The sequence below is a fragment of the Streptopelia decaocto genome (assembly GCF_964273445.1).
Source record: "Streptopelia decaocto genome assembly, chromosome: Z".
NCBI lineage: Eukaryota > Metazoa > Chordata > Aves > Columbiformes > Columbidae > Streptopelia > Streptopelia decaocto.
In genome coordinates this window covers 16197254-16215867 of record NC_138657.1, presented here as the reverse complement: position 1 = coordinate 16215867, position 18614 = coordinate 16197254, and the positions used below count along the sequence as shown (strand labels likewise).

At 40.4% G+C, this 18614-nt stretch overlaps 1 long non-coding RNA gene across 1 annotated transcript; it reads right to left on the bottom strand.

Annotated features, from left to right (window-relative positions):
* Positions 1–5671: 5671 nt before the first annotated feature.
* LOC309451214 lies at positions 5672–13089 on the bottom strand. The gene is made up of 3 exons (XR_014186210.1): positions 12775–13089; positions 7445–7506; positions 5672–6872 (listed from the first exon to the last, which is right to left on the bottom strand). It is a non-coding gene; the product is annotated as an uncharacterized lncRNA (long non-coding RNA).
* Between the last annotated feature and the right edge of the window lie 5525 nt (positions 13090–18614).

Below are 18614 nucleotides of genomic sequence, written 5' to 3'. Positions count from 1 at the left end.
ATTCCATGGGTGGAGGCTTCCAGCAAGACATTAGGTACTGCTGTGATGCAACTAGCCCAGGTGCTGCATCTTGTTTTGAGGCACACCCATGCATTCTGCAGTAACAAAGGATTAGGGCTTGCAGCCCTCCTTGAGTGCTGTCCTCCATTGAAACCTTTATGCTTTTCTGCTGATACAATGGAATCTAGCATCTGGTCTCACATTACATTAGTTACCATTTAATTATTTTATTTTACCATTTTAATTAATTTTTACTAATTAATTATTCTGTGTATAGCAGACAGTTATTGAGGAAATGATGAAAATCAGTAGTTTAAAAGATCAGCTTAGATTCATTCTGTAGACACAAAACTATGCTCAGAAAACTGCTATTAACTTGACTTCTGGGTCTGATACAAGTCTTGATCACCAGAGGGAGTTACAGCATAACTTACTAAAACATTTCTCAGGAGAATATACAGAGTTCAAGTGTTCCACACAAAATGCAAGGGACTTAACAGACCAAATTAATTTTGTATTGATATTCATAGTTAATGTTTCTTAACTACTCACCATACGTATAATATTATGCACTCAGGATCATTAAAGAGCTCTTTTGGATCTCAGTGCAAAGGAAACACTCCTGTGTACTTAACATTCATTGCATTAGGCATGGAAGGCCTGAGCAGGGGTCTGCGCACATTGCAAACAGTGAAGGACAGTGTGAAGAATGGAGGATCCCTGGATAGTGAGGTGGGGATGCACATGAAGATCCAGGATGAGAACACAGCACTGGGGCTCCCGCAGGAACTTCACCTGCTGCCAGATCCCCTTCTCCCTCATAGCCCTGCTCCTGTGTTTGGAACCAGTCTAGTCCTTAAACAGACACATCAGCCTGCAAGCAGCCTTTTTGAAAAAGACTACTATGATGCAAAGAAGGCCTCTGAAATTCCTGCATGTTCTTATTAATATAATCTTGAGTTAAAGAAGGGAAATGCAATTACCCAAGGAAGACCTGCTGCCCCTTAACCACCCTGTCACTGCAATCCACGAGCTGCTCTGGCTCAGCCTGTGTGAGGTTTGAATGACGAGCCATGTCAAATGCTTTTGTGAAGCTCCCCAGTGAACTTTACAGCCCTTTGTTTGGGCTATCAGAGCAGGGAAAACAGCTGCCTATGATTTTTAGTCTCTCTCCAGAGTCAAACTGAGGTTTCTGTGGTTTGTGGCACAGGTCCCTGACCAAAAGCTGAAATGTCAAGTTTCAGCTGCCCTATCTGATGACAGGCAGTGAAACTATGGAAATTAAATCAGGCATACAAATTTTAAAACTGATTTTAATGCTATTGCCTTTAATTCACAATAAAGTAGTTTGGTTTTGGTGGGGATGAAAAAATCCAGGGCCACACAGGATTGGTATGTAACCCACAAGGCTGCTATGCAAAAATGTCAAATTTGTCAAAAATGTCAAATAGTGGGTTGATCAATGAGGTTGGAAAGGAGAAAACTGAGGGAAGGTGCTGGAAAGGGGAGGATCCTTGATGGGTGCAATTTTTGCTGTTGTTGGCACTGAAAACATTAAACCACACCCTATGTGAGGAGTAAAGTATTTCCATCGTGGTTTAAGGGAAAATCTGTGCTGACTTCGTAATGATCAAAAAGTGCAGCAGTTAGTGGCTGTAAGTGATTCATGTGATTGAGTCTGTTGTTTGATGTTTAGCTATTTACCTCTCTTTCTTTAATGGTAAATGAAATTTCTTTTTGACAAAGGAAAATTTCTGTTTATTTTCAGTAGTTCTTATTATTCTTGTTATATCTCATCGTTCTTAACCTATTCCAGTAGTCTTTTATAACACTTGGATATAGTAGTCTATCAAATGTAATTCTAGGCATTTTCTTGTAAAATACTTTCACAAAAGACACAAAAGGGTGCTTATTATCACCAGCAGTCTAAAAATACCAGTTCCAGACAAAATATGGCCATATTCCTTAACTCTCAGTTGACTTGTAGGATGGAAATCTGGGGGAATAGTTGTATTTTATTTTACGCTGAAAGTTGTCTAAAACATCACTATGAAAATTGTAGGATTTGGGTTCAGATGTAAGAAAACCCTACAGAGAAAACCGGGGAAAAAGTCTGCTGAGATACCTGCAAGTATCTCAAATTCTAAACTCTGGGCCCTTCACCTATGAGTCTGACAACAGAATCTGACCTGAAATAGAACCACAGTCTTATGAAGCATTCAGCCTGGAGAGAAAATTCAGTTTCAGTGCAGAACTGGACATCTGTGGAATAATTACATTCTCTGAGATACCAATATTTAAGGCTGATGCAAATCTGAAAGCGATGTAAATGGCATACCTCAGACCTGTCTGATATCTAGCAGTTAGAGATCTGGACAAGTCACAGAGCTGTCTGACATGCAAGTCTTGCACCTTTGGAGGAAATGGCAATAGATTGTGCTAGAGACAGGATGCTGGGCTAAATCAAGCTCATGTTTTATCTTACCTAATAGCACCTGAAAACTCTTCACCATATGCCTTTTTCCCAATCTCCGTTGCTCTGTGCATTCAAAATGTAAGTTCTCCAGGACAGCATCTGTCTCTTGCCACATGTTTGTACAGTTTCTGGAGCTGTTATACAAATGAACAGGAGCAGAAGGCCAAATTCTACAGTGTGTCCATTCATACTAAGAAAACTAAGATATTGCTGGAGGTTTCCTAGTTGGAATGACATCCTCGTCATCTGCGATTAGCAAAAATTTTGTACTCTGGAACGTGTAATCTATGTCAACTTGTCAAACAGAACATGACTCAAGGACAGGAGTGTCAGTAAGCCTTCAAACCAGCTCAGCACAAACAAGAGCAAGCATGGCTTTCCTTCAAAAAATACATCCCATATAAAATTGATCCTTTTATTTATTTTTTTATTTTTTTTCTGCAGGATTAAATTGGTTTTTCTATGGCAGGAAAAGGTATGGCATTACATTTTCCTAGGGATTTTTTTGTGCTTTTATTTTTTGAGATGTAAAACATCAGAACTGGCTCTTGAGGGGACCTGAGTAGTTAAAAACCACATAGAGTTGATTTAACCTACTGTCTCGGCCAAAATTCAGAGCTTGGCTCATTCTGTTCATCCTAAGACTTCTCATACTCAACAGCTGGAACACTGCTCCATCTTACCTTGCAAATCAAAATTTTCCTGTTAAACAGACACCAAATTATAACCAAAAGGGTTACAGTTAACTGATTATTTTAATAAATGCACGGCTACTATGTATGCTCTGGATGCAAAGTCCAGAACAATCATTAAGCTGTTCTAGTCTGACATTCTGTAAATGAAGGATGAAGAACGCAATCCATTTATTATACTTTCCCTTCACAACAAATACTTTTTATTTAAACTGCAAACATGACTTCAGAGATAGACATCCAACTTTGTTTAAAGACTTCAGGGTAATGAGAAACCCATTTCTTCTCTTGGTAAACTCTTCCATTTGACCTTATTGTTAAAATCAGGTTCCTTACTACCAGTGTTTTTGTTGTTGGTTGGTTGGTTGGTTTTGCTCTTCATTTCACTGTTACTAAAATTTATAACACATCCATCTGCAGGACTGTTCAAACCTACGCTATTACACGTCTTTCTTAGGTTGACCAGAGGCTCTGAAAAAGCATGTCTCAACTGAGCTACACTCCCCAGTAAAAGCTTGCAGCACAGATTTCCCAAGACCAAACTTTACCTATGGAGATGCTAAAAGGATCACTCATTTTAAAATATCCTCTAAACCCGCAACCAAATCCTGCTCCACTATGTCTTGTCCTGAAAAAACAAATAGCATTTATTAGGCTAACATATAAAAAATAAACAAAATAACAATCACCTAATTTCGTAGGATAAAGTAGACAAAGAAAAAAATGAACAAGCAATGTCTTGTTACTTCAGCTGCTGCAACCATCTTTTTGCTTATGTCTTATCATCTTGCTCTGCATCTTGACCTAGTATATGAAGAAGGTGTAATTACAAGAAACTAAGATCAGTTTTTTTCTCACCTTCACCTGAGTTAGGTTTCATTGTATCTTGTCATGTCCAATGAAGTCAGGCTGAGCACAAAAAACTTGTTTTTTTTTAGAACAGTCTTAGTCTCTTAGAACTCCCCTACACAAAGTGTTTACTCCACATTACAATTTTGACATGGAGACAGAAGAAGTGATCATTTGAGGTGACCAAGGAACTGATGAGCCACTCAAGCCTCTAAAGCAAACAATAGACAAATTAGGAATATATGGGGTTTTTTTTCTTGAAGTTTGCAGTGGTTTACAAAGTAATCTCAGAGTAGGAAAACTTGGGATAATTCTTGTGTGTGATATTTTCCTTGTGTCTTATTTGTAGTCCTGTCTGCAGCTCTGAACATAGATGAAGACATAGTTATAGCTTTGCATTTGTCAAAAAAGGTCCGTATTTAAAATTTCTGTTGACTTTGGTAATTGGTCTGCAAAGTAAAGATTGTGAACCCAGTTCGCTCTTTTGTTATGCTTACTTTAGGTCTGTGTCATTCATTGGTTTCACCGGGGCCATTCATTTGAAAAAAGAGAAGTGATGATACAGACCTGAAATGGAACTGAAACTGAACTCTCAGCTCTTCTGTGCTGACCTTCTTCAAAAGATGTGGGATGTGTATTCTCACTTGGAGTCTCCAAATTAAGACTCAGTGTACTTGTAAAAGACTTGATGTGACTTTTCCACAATTGATGGGTAAAAGACAGGTGTCACTGAATGTAATTCTGCAGGGCTCTTCACCCAGAAACGCAAAGTACACTGCATTCATCAAATTTTGTCTTTTTAATCTCAACAAGAAGTACAGAGGAAGTAACAAAGAATAGTCAGGAGAAGATCAACATTTCAGCAAGAAAAACTGCAGCTTTCTCAGAAGAGATACATAATTCACAAATCCTTTTAGACTTCATAGGCTCATTGATATATAAAATTTGGGGGGGGACAACTGCTGTACACTGCATTCCTTGTTGACTTATATTGGAAGAAGATGGTTAAATTGGTAGAGAATTAACAAAGCTCTTCCACCACTGCCACAAACTACCTGTGGCAGCACAGGCAGGTAGTACCTTACCCCTGTCCACAGGGATGACTGTTGCAAGACACTGAAAGGGCAGAGAGTGCAAAAGATGGACATTTATCGCTGGGCATTAATTATGCCTTAGTGTCCTCTTCATAAAATGGAGGTGATATGAAAGTGTTGTGAAGATGATTGGGATCAAAAAGTAAATAGGTTTCCATTTGTGAAATCAAGCCACTTTACATCTGGTTGAATATTCAAGAAATACTCAATGATCAGCGCTCTGGAATAATTATATTTCTGGTTGAGATTAACATGAAATGTGGGTACTTGGGCTCTTGGAAATGTGGAAGCAATAGCATCAGAAGTAATGCTGCAGCTGAAGGAAACAATTCTCCCTCCCAACAAGGGAGAATTAATTTATTTTTTTACCTGTTTTAATTTTTTTTTTTAATTTTATGTCTCAACCTGCATGCTTAGGAGTCTTCCAGATACCACAGAGTAAAAACCTCAGCTCTACAGATTTTTGTCTGTAATGTATAGAAAGTTTGTCATGTAAGAACCTGAACTTAGTGTTGTTTAGTACACATGTCCTGCCTTTACCGTGAGGGATAAGTATAGTTGCCAAGATCTGTTCAATTTCTTGTTCTGTGGTTGTCTCAATGCCACAATATGAAGCCTGTTTTGAAGCAAAAACATATGTCCTAAGTGTTTCTAAGGAGTACTGCTTTCAGCATACACAAAGCTTATTTACATTGTCCAGGTAGTGTGTACACAATTGGACACTTCCCCTGCAGCTGACAACCTGTAAAAAGAAAAAGAAACTTTAGCATTTTCATGCCACTAAAGTTTGCTGTGGGACTGGAGTAGTGCTGTATTTTCCTGCTGCTGGTTACCAAGCCAATAATTACACGGCTGTCCTCGACAGCATAGTAAACCAGGCATTATCTTCATCGTATTTCTTAACAGTTTGGCAGTGAGGGCTTATGAAATAAAAATATACTTTTGAAATCATACACTGATGGGTCTGTTCAGTCATATAATGTTGCAAAACAGATTACTTAATCAGAGGCAGCTGGGTAACCTACCCAATGCAGCTAGGCCGGCAATGCAAATCAGAGTTTTGTTTCATAGTGGTCATGTAAACGTGGTGCATCCTTAATGTACCCAACCAGCCATTGAAGAAGCTTGCTGTCACAAAGTCATTTTTAGCTAATGGTTGTTCCACTTGGTTTCAGTGATTTTTATGCTGGCTTACTTCAGGTAGATGTGGTACAGGGGATATGTGATTTGTGAGACAACATTACTTGTCCAGCACGCATCCTGGCACAGCATTATTTCTGATCAACAGTCTGTCCTTTTTTTCTTTTTTCTTTTTTTTTTTTTCTTTTTTAAATTTGGATTTCAGACAAGGTCATTTGCAAAATGAGCCCCTCACTCTCACTGCCAAAAAAAGGCAGTTACAGAGAGGATTTTCAAGGTAATTTGGTGGGTGCCTTATTCCCACTGGATTTCAGCAGAATTTGGGTGCTTTTTTCCATTTGAGACCCTGAGTTGAGGGAATAGGCCAGAAAAAGTTCCTGATGATGGATGGTCAGCCTTCTTCCCATTACAGAATTGTGCCTGTCACATACTCTTTTCTTGCATACTCTCTTCTTCTTCTTCTTCTTCTTCTTCTTCTTCTTCTTCTTCTTCTTCTTCTTCTTCTTCTTCTTCTTCTTCTCCTTCTTCTTCTTCTTCTTCTTCTTCTTCCTCTTCTTCTCCTTCTTCTTCTTCTCCTTCTTCTTCTTTCTTAAAGCAACTGCTAAACATGGCTGGAATTCACTAGTGTTGAAAAGCAATAAAGAAGAAAATATGTCTTGAAGTAAAACAAAAAAATGAACAACATGTGTAGAAAAAGTCCAAATCTCTTTGAGTTGGAATTAGCATGACTTGTTCGGAGAGACAAATAAAACATGGTAAAACATTACTCAGTTATACGTAATAGCTTTGAAACTTCATTCTGCTTTTTCCTCTGTATCTTGCCCAGAGATGAACAGCTTATAATTCGACTTTTACCAAACAGAATTACATTATCATCCTTGTATTCTAGTGGCCCAAGTAAGATATGTAGATATTACTTCAAATGTTAAATACACCAAAATGGCGAAATGGTAAGGTTTGAGTTTGGTTGGTTTTTTTTCTCTTCCAGAATATTCCCAGCTGTTATTCCTTCAAAGTGCATGCAGGTACCTGCAGGTACATGAACTAGGTAGCAGCCTCAGAGAATTTGCTATCATGCTTTAGCCTCCAAACTCATTTTACCTATGTGCTAACCTGAAACTGAACATGATGACTGATGCTTCTCCTGCATCACTAGATGTGTGTATGTTTTCTGAGAAATTCGGGAAGCATACCTGTACCCCACTGAGCATTCTGTCAATATCAAACTGTAAAAGAGGGAAAGGGGATGTTGTACCTAAAAAAAAAAAAAAAAAGAAGGTTACTCTTTGTATAACCGTCACCTGAAGGAGAGCAGACAATTACTGGGGAAGAGGGACACTCAGAAAACCATGGTGGGAAGAATAGCCTGTGTATTTCCATAGAGAGCAGTATTCACCCTTTGCGCAGTAGGCTGAGATTAGTCAAAGCTATTGGATGTAACTGAGTTGGTATTTGCAAGAGAAGGCAAGCTTTCAGTCATGTAGAGGCAAATCTTAACTACAATCCTTTCTGCCTTATCTGCTGTCTCTTCTCCTGCCTGCTTTTCTAAGCTCACTGGCATCAATTTGTGCCAAGAACATGGAACAATTACTTTCTCAGTCCGTTCCTTGAGCTTTTTAATGTATTGCCCAGGGCATCGGGCTGTCTCACCACCTGACTTTTCACTCCTCTCCTTAGACATTGAAAGTGAGCCACACCTTCCACAGCTGACCCGTGCCACAAGTCGGTCATGTAGCGTCAAGTGTCATGTCATGTCCTGCTGTCCCTGGAGTTTCTGGGCTTCAGGGGAAGCTGAGGACAGGTGTGAGCTGTACTGGCTTACCTGGAGTATATGCTTTAGACCTATGGGAAAATTTGACCACAAAGGGTGTAAAAGGAAGAAGGAAGTAGGGACACAAAAGGAAGATAACCAGCCCTTCAAATAATACATTGTATTTTGCAAAAAAAAGCACATTTTTTAAAACAACAATTAATTTTCTCTCAGCTTCTACCATGCTATCTGAAGAATAAATTGTGTCTTGGGTTGTTCTTTTTTCTGTTTAACATTGCCATCTCAGCAAAACCTGAACACATTTAACTGGAGGAGGTATTCTGAAGGTAATCCTGCCCAAAGGCTAAACATTTACACCTGTTGTTATATATTTGTTTTTCTTTACTAAATCATTGTTGCTTCTGTGCTGTGCTTCATCTCTCTTATTTAGATTCAGTGGGAAAACTCTTGAACAGCTAATGTGATTCATGTCAACTTCGAAAGAGGCGGAATTTTAGCAAGAAGATTCTGGTTTGGATCAATAAGAACAACTGGTTTCCATTTTATAAAATGAAAACGAAATCACCAACACTGAGTTTCTGAAAGTAACCTCCTCTAGAAATCCGCCTTCAAACAGCATATGAAGTCACAAAATATGTTGTGCATCAAACTTTTGTTATTCCACTTACCCCATCTTTGTTAAAAGAGAAATCACAAAACTATGTCATAGTTAGAACAGGGGAAGAAATTTTAAAACAAATCCCCTCTTCCTCCAAAGACTTGCATGGCTGCATGTCCACCAGATCATAAAGAGCAGCAGCGTTTAACAGAGAGCTGTGCAACAGCAAGTCATTCTGCAACTACTCCATCAAACTGCAATAACCTTAATATTACTAAGCATGGTCTTGTATTAAAAGTTTCATTTCAGTAATAGATTGCGGACTCTTTGCAAAATGTTGGGAAATTATGGTTATTTTCAACAACTTCCTGTGCTTATTAAAAAAAAGAAGTGCAGGCCTACAATTACCCTGGAGAAAGCTTTTTAGATGTATAGGAATTTGTGAGGCAGTAAGATTTAGAATGAATTAAAAAGGTAAGTGTAGCTTGAAGAGAGAAAACAGGGGAGGTGGAAGAGAAATGACTGGACCTTGTGATAAATAGCACTAGCACAGGCAAGAAAAGTTAACAGATGAAGAAAATCAACAAGCGATTTGCCTTAAGCAGACTCAGCTTTATGCTCAGTGAAAGTGTAAGTAAGTATCTAGGGGCACTGAGCAGAACTTACTTCAGGTGAATTCTTCAAATCTTTGGCTATTAAACCCCTGTGTGGACTCTCATTCGATGTTAAATTCTATTTTCTTTAGTTCCAAAGTATGTTAAATTAAATTGAATCAAAACATTTTCTTTTGAGTGAAAGTATTCACAATGGTGTTTTGCTAGACTTCAATAAATATATCTAAAATCCTTATCTTTGGACTCACTTTCTCATCACTCTTTATGCTGACAGTTGTCCATGTGTTTTATTTGGATGGCAAGATATAGCTACTATATAATATTTACAAATCAGTGTTGCAATGCTTAGATTGCAGTGGTCATAAGAATATAAATCTAGTTGGTTAGTTGGCTGGTTGGTTGGTTGGTTAGTTGGTTTAAGTCAATTTAAGAAATTCTCCAGGTTTCTGCAGCATCCCCAAAGAAAGCCACTAACAGAAAACATAAATCCTTGTATGATATCTGTCAGTCGAGTTAAATAGTTTATACTTTAGCATTTTAGGACAAGAAAATAATAACAAATGAATTTAAAAAAATACCATGTCTGGTGTTTTAAATATGTCCAAAGCCTGAAGTTTCCATTGCATCTCGGTACTTGGCTTTGTGTTGTTAGTGATGGCTGTGTACAGCATGGGGGAGGAAGTAAACTTAATTTATCCTGGCTTGGCTTTCCTTCCAATCAAGAATACAGCAACAGTGAGCATCTCTCTGGTGGCACAGAGTCATTGTTACCTCTGAAGGTTAAACAATAGTTAACTGGGTCTTCAAACAAAAACAAACATAAAACTTTTCACGGCAGGTTTCCTTTGCAATTTGTATTGGAAAATACGGAAACATTTTAGTAAGCCCAGGATGATAAATTGCTGTGGAATCTCCTTTTCTGTGCACTTCCCTTGCCTGTCTCGTGAGGTCCCAGTATTAGATCATGACATGAGGATGAAATGTAAACAAACCAAAGACTGATGTGCATGTTGGGATTTCTAACGTCATATTATTTCAACTAACTCTTACAAAAAACACCTGGCCCCATCTCATTGCCTTGCTCTTTCAGCAGTTGCACTTACAAGTGCAGGGACCTGCCGCCTTGCTGATAACAGTGATTGCAACCGATACCTGACAACCTGACAACCATCACATCACCAGGAGTTCTGGAGTGAGGAGAACCTTGGAGCCACACTGTGTTCCCTGCTCCTGTAGTATGTGGGAGCTAAAAAATGCCCAATTTCCAGGGCTGCCCAGCGAGGGCAGCCTTGGCAGCCCCTACCTCTGTGCACAGGTGAGTATCTGCACAGGCCAGCAGCCTCCACACCAGTTTGCCAGTGCTGCCAAGGTGCAGGGTGCTCTCTTGAAGAAAGCAGTTGGATTGCTCAGGCGCCCTGTTTGAGCAGGGCCAAGGGCTAGCAAATTGTGACTGAATGCCAAACCTAAATGAGAATGTCAGGATCTCTCACCTAATAAATACCAACATGAAAAAAGTAGGTAAGTGTCTAGGAAAAAAGTCAACACCCCCCACCCTGGATCTTAGAAATTAGCAGAAAAACAGTAAAGAATAAAGCAGAGGATTTCATTATGTCTTTGTACAACTCCATGATGTGCCTGCCTCTTGAACGCTGTAAGCAGGTCTGACCCCTCGCCACATTGCAAAAAGGTGAAGCAGCATTTAAAAAACGTGTTTGTTCAAGTTCTCAGAGTGGCAATAGGAAAGCTCAGATTTTGGGGATGGTTTGCCTAGGAAAAGCGGACTATGGTTGAAAAAAGTAGACAATAAGGGATGAATATGGTAGGAACCTACAAAACCAGGAACAGGATGGAAAAAAAAGAAAAATAAAATTCTCATGTATGGGAACAAGGGAAGAGCAAGTGAAACCAGAAGGTGTCATGTTCAAAAGGGAATTAAACCATTTTTCCCACAAGATGTTGTCAGTCTGTGTAAGTGATGGCCACAAAACGTTGTGAACAATGAAACTGTGTAATAAGAGTTTCAAGAGCTTTAGACAAGGTCATTAAAGAAATAAAAACAACAACAAAACACAAACAAAAAAACCCCACCACCATTAAATACTATAAAACATAGATATGCCATCTCTGGCAAAGAAGTCCCAGGTGCAGGTGGCTGGAAGCCAGGAGAGTAATACCTGAGAGGCAGCGTTGTATGATTGCCTTCATCCTACACTTTCGTTTGGCATCTGCAACTAGCTGCTAAGTCTGAAAGGCCTTGTGGTTCAAGGAAATTCTTCTGTGAAAGATCACAAAAGACAGAGGACAAAGAAAGGTCAGACCATCAACATGTGTTTTGGACTCTGGTGGCCCTGTTAATAAACCACCATGAGATTCCACCAGTTTCACAGAGCTGTGTGGGCCACGTGCACCATGGAAACAAGGGAAAGAAGTTGGAGACAGAGCAACTGGGCATGGACTCCCGAGGCAATGCCTTAGCAGCATATACAACTCACCTAGGTGAATTAGTATCCAAAAGAGATTATCTCTTCTCCTGCTTTTATCTGCCTTACAGGAACATGGAATAGGATGCTCTCCAGCAGTCTCCCTTTTCTCTGCAGACTATTTGAGTACCTGATCCAAAGACTGACCAGTGTTACATACAGAAAAGAGTCTCCTGAGGCTTCCAAAAACATGAAACACGTGGGAAATACTTAGTTCTTAACCAACTCATTAATGCTGCCAGGCTTCTGACATTTAGTCAACACATCTTCTCATACAACAGCAAAGTTTAAGCTCACAGAAATGTGATTTATGAGAAAATGGATAGGATGACTCAGGCACTGTTGCCACATAGCTATACTGGCTGCTCCCTGGTTATGGAGATTAAAAATATAAGGAGCCTTCAAAATAAACATATTTATCTGTGTAAGAGTGTATTTGTATTCCAACAAGAGAAGAGCTTTCTACTTCCGTTGCTCAGTTTAAAAAAAAAAAATTTTCTTATACTGCAAGCTTTACAAAACCTGCTTTTCTCAAACTGCTAGAACAATCTTCTGCTGGCAGGACACAGGGCTGGAGGAGGAATTTCTTCCTTCCAACAGCATGTTTCTATTGCTGATCAGGTGTTTTCTTCCCTTGGATTTACAAAATCTGAGGAACAACTGTCCCTCTCAGCTATGGAAGAGGACTCTGGGCACCCTCTGCAGGGGCTGCTGCCATCACTAATGCTGAAACGAGCAGAGACTTCACCAGAGCAAAGCCAGAGCTTTCCTGAGCAGGTGGTATGTTGCTGCAAAAAGCTGGAATCCAGATGATGATGGCATGTTTGTGGTGTGATGATGTCGAGGATTAAGATTGCAGGGTGACAATAAAACCCTGGCAGATGTATTGTTAACCCCCTCTCCCCCCCACTTCCCCCTTTTTGCCCCTCCCTCTCCCCCCTTCCCACTCAGGACAGGCGATCGGGAGGGAAAGGACAGAGAGAAGAGAGTTGGAAAAGTTAACAATGTTTTACTAATGCTACTAATAAGAATGGAGAAAATAATACAAAATATACAAAACCAATCTTGAAAGTCTCAGCAACTGCAGAGCCGGCACCCGAAGTCCTGGATTAGACTCTGCAGCCAACCGGAGCTGGATTCAGTCTCTCACTAGGCCTCAGTTTGCAGGGACGACTAGCAAGGTCCTCTCCTAATGTCGGCCATAAGCAGAAGGGAAAAAGCAAAGGCAAAAGGGCAAAATGGACGAGATCCTCGTGATCTCCCACTTTTATATGAAGTATTCACGTGAATGGAATGTTATACACAGTTGGTCAGTTTCTTGGTCACCGGTTTCTCATTGCCCCTCTTGCAAGATGTCCATTCGTGCTTATCAATAGGTTTGCATTCCATTGCTAGGTTTACCAAAACATGTGTCTGGTTCTCCAGGAAAATGCAGCTAATATGAAGGCTTTAGCTGTCAGGCAAAATCACTAAAAGAGAAACTTGTTTTTAACAAAACCAGGACAGATGATTAAACAAATTATAAGCATCTGCAGGCAAATGCTGGGCTGCAGAATGTGTAAAATTCTTACTGCCCACCCTGAACATTTCAGATGAATTCTCTTTTTAATAGCAGCATTTTAAAACACTTTGTTTACATATGGTATTAGAAAGCAAGAAAGCACAGCTTATTTTCCCACCAGAAATCAGCAAGCTTTAGTATGCCTTCTTAATATATCTTGTCTCTGATATTTTTCTGATCTGTTTCTGTATTTTTTCCCTTGGTGTGTTCCATAGGTGCATATTGGAATATTTTTGTAATCATCCTCATTACTGATGAGCACAGATTTTAAGTACTAGTTTAAGCCAGTTTCATTTAAAAATGCTGAACGGTTCACCTATTAAAATCTAGCTCTATTCAAATGATTTAGGCAGATCAGGATTAATTTTCAGGCTAGTTTTCAGAGACTTCTGAAAATATTTTCTTCAGTTTTAATTCAAGCACGTTTGTTCACTAACTAAGTTGAACTAAGTTAACCTGATTCACACTAGTTCCTCAAATCGTTGTTCTTATTCTTTTTAAAGATAAGTTAGCCCCTCCAATATTTATTTAAATATTGTCACTCTATAGAAACACACCAAAAAAATGAGTTTCCATTTTTCAGGGATCTACATCTACAGGAATAATCTGAAGAGCTGAGAAGGGGAGACACAGCTAACCTCAAGGCTGAGGAACAGGAGTGAAGATGTGGAGAAGACATTAGGAAGGCTGGCTGCCGTGATTTGGGTATCTATTACAAGAGAATTCACAAAGCTCTGAAGATGTATTTTCTGAACACCAGGATCTAGTTTCTGTTTGGTCTGTCAAACCTGAAGTATCAGAATGACATTTCAAAGTTTCTAATTGTGAAGTCTGTGGTTTATTTTTCATTCCTGCTGTGAGCTCCTAGTAGGGCCTCTCTATTAAGATATTTAGCTTTTTCAGATGTGTAATATTATCTAAGTCATATTTCCAAGTAATTATTTCCTTCGTGCCACTTTAAGTACTTTTTACTCAGAGTATATATTTATTCCTTTGTATATATCGTTTCTGAACAGAACCATTTCCTTAATTATTCAGAAACACTTGATTTAGAAATTAATAAATCAATATAGGTTTTTTCCCCCTATTTTGAGCAGTATGGGAAAGACTTGCAGAACTCACTTAACCCCTTATAGTACTGAACTGTGTCTTGGATTGCAAGTTTCCTTGTATAAAACTACAAACTTCTCATATTTTATCTACAAAGGGAAAATGTTACCAACATTTCTTTCTGATACAGTATTTATTTATTCTTGCTATCCTTTATTAAGGTTTGTATTTGCCATAATTGCAACATATTAGTGAGTTTCATCAGTGTTTTTTTTTGCTGTCTAAGGTCTAGTTAGGGGAAAAAAACAAACAAAAAAATCCCGCTCTGATTTCAGGCCTGATTCTCACCTCAGTTCCAATGAGAAAAGGCAAGATAATAAAATATTATGGGGCAGACCCTCACCTCTGATAACTCAGTGGAACTTTACAGGAGTATCTGGAGGAAAAAAGTCAGGAAAGGGTTAACTACGAAAGTAGCAGCTTCAGGCAAGTCCTGAGAAAGGCTGACTGGAGTTCTGATCAAGAATATCCAGTACCTGACACTTAGGATGTATGCAGCAGATATTCAGCAGAAATCTCAGTTTCTGAAGAACACTATGACATTGGGTTTGGTCAGAAATCGTACTTCAAGGTCTGCTTTAGGCTTTTTTGTTGCCGACTAAATAACACGAGCCGGTACAACGTTTTAAAGCATTTTTGTTTATACATTTCGTGTTGTGTTGTGGAAAGACCTACGGCAGGGTGTCCGACTCATCTTCACCGCGGGAAACATCGGCGGCGCGGCTGCCGAATTCGGCCCTTTGAAGGCAACGGCGAGGCCAATGTGGCCCCCGGTGAAAATGAGTTGGACACCCCTGGCCGACAGAAAGTGAGCGCCATCTCCTGTCCATCCCGGCTCGCCTCGGCCCTATGTCGGTTTGCGAGGGCAGGAGGTTTTTCTTCTGCCCTGGTACTCGAATTTTTCTTCCATTAACAAGTTATGGAGTTCCCAGCTACGGCTGGTTGTATTACATATGAAAATGTGTGTCAAGAAGCGTAATTATCAGCATACAAAGTTGGTGCAAAGGATTTATGCCTGCTACCTTTTCCCTTTTCTCTCTAATACACCATTGAACTGAGGCTGTTGGGTGAGATCCCTGTAACTACTGAAAATGGCTCTTAGGCAGGGTGCGTCAACATGTGTCATGCAAATACTTTGCTTTCTGCCTGTTACTCTATTTCCCTGAAAATAAGACCTACCTCAAAAATAAGCCCTAGCATGATTTTTCAGAATTTTAGAGGATGCTCAAAATATAAGCCCTGCTTCAAAAATAAGCCCTAGTTACAGTTAATTTAAAAAGTCAATTTAAATAGTGTCCAGGTAGCTACATGTGTAAAAAAAGTAATAAGTCTTGGAGCAAAAATTACTATAAGACTCTGTCGTATTTTTGGGGAAACAGCATAAGTCATCATCTTCCGTGGAAGCATTTGTGTGAGCTAAGTTGTATGCTCATAAGCTGTTACAAGACTAAAGACACAAAGCTGTGTCCTCTCTAGGGCTGTTGGGCATTCAGCAATCACTACACTGTCAAGCTGCTTTTGTTGTTCCAAGTAGAGGAAAAAAAAAGAGTGGACGCACCTGTATGAGTATTTATAAAGCTTCCATAAACACCTGCATTTATTTTGTTTGTTTTTAACTGTTGGCCAGTTAGTATATCCACCAAGAGTCTCAGAGGAGTTATCCAAGTAAAAGGAAAGCATTAATGGGTTACAAAAAAGATTGTATTTAACAGTACTTGTTAAACTGCATTAAAAATTGTTTTAACTGATGTATGGAGCAATTATTCTGCAATGGAAGGCTTAAGTGTGCTTTAGGGATGAGCAACGATCTTCAGCTGAAAACTTTCGAAGAAATTCAGTAGGCATTTTTACTTAATTTTCTGATGCCTTAGGAACCACCAGGATTCAAAAATGTAGTTAAACATGTGCTCAGTGGACACCTGTGGCTAAGCTAAAGGTCAGTGTGTATAGATACACACATACACACACAAACACACAGACACACACACACTCTGTAGGTCCCTACAGCAACTGGCCTTACAGGCTCAGTTACTCAGTAAATGTCATTTGCCTGATATTCCCTCTCCCCCAGTTCACCCCTCTGAAATAAACAACCTGCCCTCTCCATGTTTTCCTCATTTGCTCCATCCTGCTGACTCAGCACCCGTGTTTGCTGACTCCATGCTCAGCAATGTCACTAAATCAGCATTTACCCCCTTTCAACATCTTCTGTCATATGTCACCCGCAGGCTCTCCAGTAGACTCCTTCCACATCTTTTCTCTGGTAGTTTCTGTCATTGGTGCCTTACTATTCCAGGGGCAGATCAGGGTTGGCCAAGCACTTTTTCATCACCTATTTGCCTTGCCTGATGTTTTCTTTCCTTGTGCTCCCATCAGTTTGACTTTGGGCTAAGGCTGGCCACTGGCCTCAAGACTATCCCCAGTCCTTCACTCTATGCCATGAGGACAATTGCTTGGCACCTTCCAGGTGGTGATCCTGGGGAAAATCTATAACTTGCAATATGCAAAACATTGGGCATGCAAAAACTGAAGCTGAGGACCACAACCACAGGCTCTGCTCTAAAAATGGCAGAAAAATGTGACTCATGGACCATGACAGCAACATTCTCCCGTCGGCTGATGGACTGCACTCTAAAGCAGAATTTGGTGTGTCACCTGGGCATCCTTCCTAGCACCATGAGAGTTTTGGAGGGAAAAACTACCACTTTTCCTACAGTCTGACCTAGAAAGGTCTCCAGGAAACTGCTCAGCACCATGACTTACAGCAGGATGAGCAGGTTAAGGCATTGCCAAAGTTGTGACTTGTTCTCATGAAACACAATGCAGCGGCCTCCCAGCCAGAGCAACCTACTGCTTGCACTGCAGTGCCGAGACATTGAGCACAAGAGCAGCACAGAACAGCCACCAATAGACATGAGTGTGAGAGGCTCAACAGACCACAGCCCAGCTCCCTGTGCTGCTGCCCTGCACACATAAAGCCAGACACAAGCCCAGGAGAGTCACCTGCTTTCACGAGGTGCATCTCCAGCCTGGTGGGACCGATCCTCACTCTCTGCAGGACTCAGCCTGGAACCACCCTGCTCAGCAGGTGCCATTCCACCTCCTGTATGCAGGTACTTTTATCCTGTGCCAGATCTGTTTGAGAGCAGTGCATCAATCTGCAAGGCTGGATAAGCAGCAGGCAAGGAGATTGTTTCCCTCTTGTCCTCAGACAAAGGACTGCGTTTCCGCACAGCAGCTTCTTTCGTATCCAGCTGCAACACTGATTTTTGAGTCCCCAAACATGCTCTCTCTGTGCTAGATGGAGCTTGAGTGCTAAAATCACTTGTCACAGGTGGAGTGAAAGCTGCAACAGGCACATATGAAGCCGGCTACTGAGCAGAAATCGCTCTCTGCTGTGTCTGTCACCAGCCCATCTGATAGCTGCACACTGCAGGGTGAGCTGGGTGGCTAGTCTAAAGGCTGACACACCCTCCCACACACAAGGAAATTAAGCCCTAAGAGACCTTCTTACAGCAGCAGGCTGGATGAACACTGTGTAGATGTGGCTCTTTAGGGTATGCACAGAGCTAAGGTGTAAGGTGGCCCAGGTTTCTCCCTGGAAATATCAGGTCTGCAGGTGGGAGGAGGGAGAAGAATAGTTTTGGGGGGTTTGGAGGAGAAGGTTTGAGCTGTTGGTTTTAGGAAATCCAGGCTTCCCTGCGGGGGCACAAGGCATGATCAAAAAAAAAAATTAACCCGTCTGCCCATTTTAATATTAAACTCACCAGCTGTTATTTCTGTTCTTCTGTAATTGAGAGCTGATGTACATTTCTGTGGAAGCTGATCTCAGGCACAGTGAGGTCCAGGATCTCCTGCTTTGTTCACAGCACAGGAGAGACACACAGGAGGGAGGTACAAAGAATGGAGAGGTGAGTGATGGTGTCATTTAGGGCTTATTCATCTATCTTTTTCTTGCCATAGCATTTGTACTTTCTCAGTTGTTCGACATTTCCCCAGTTAGGGGTGGATATCCTTCAGCTGAGTGTGATATTTTCCTGGTCTGTTTCACTATGTAGGGCTAATACTAAAAGTCCAAATGCAAATCTTTCCTATCCTAGGAGCCTTTGAGAAGACAATGGCCAACTACAATACATCATGGTGGTACAGAGGAGGTTTCAAACTAGATTTCCTATAATCCCTTTAGAACCAGGTGGGATAGACAGAAAAAAAAGACTCAAGAGAAAGTG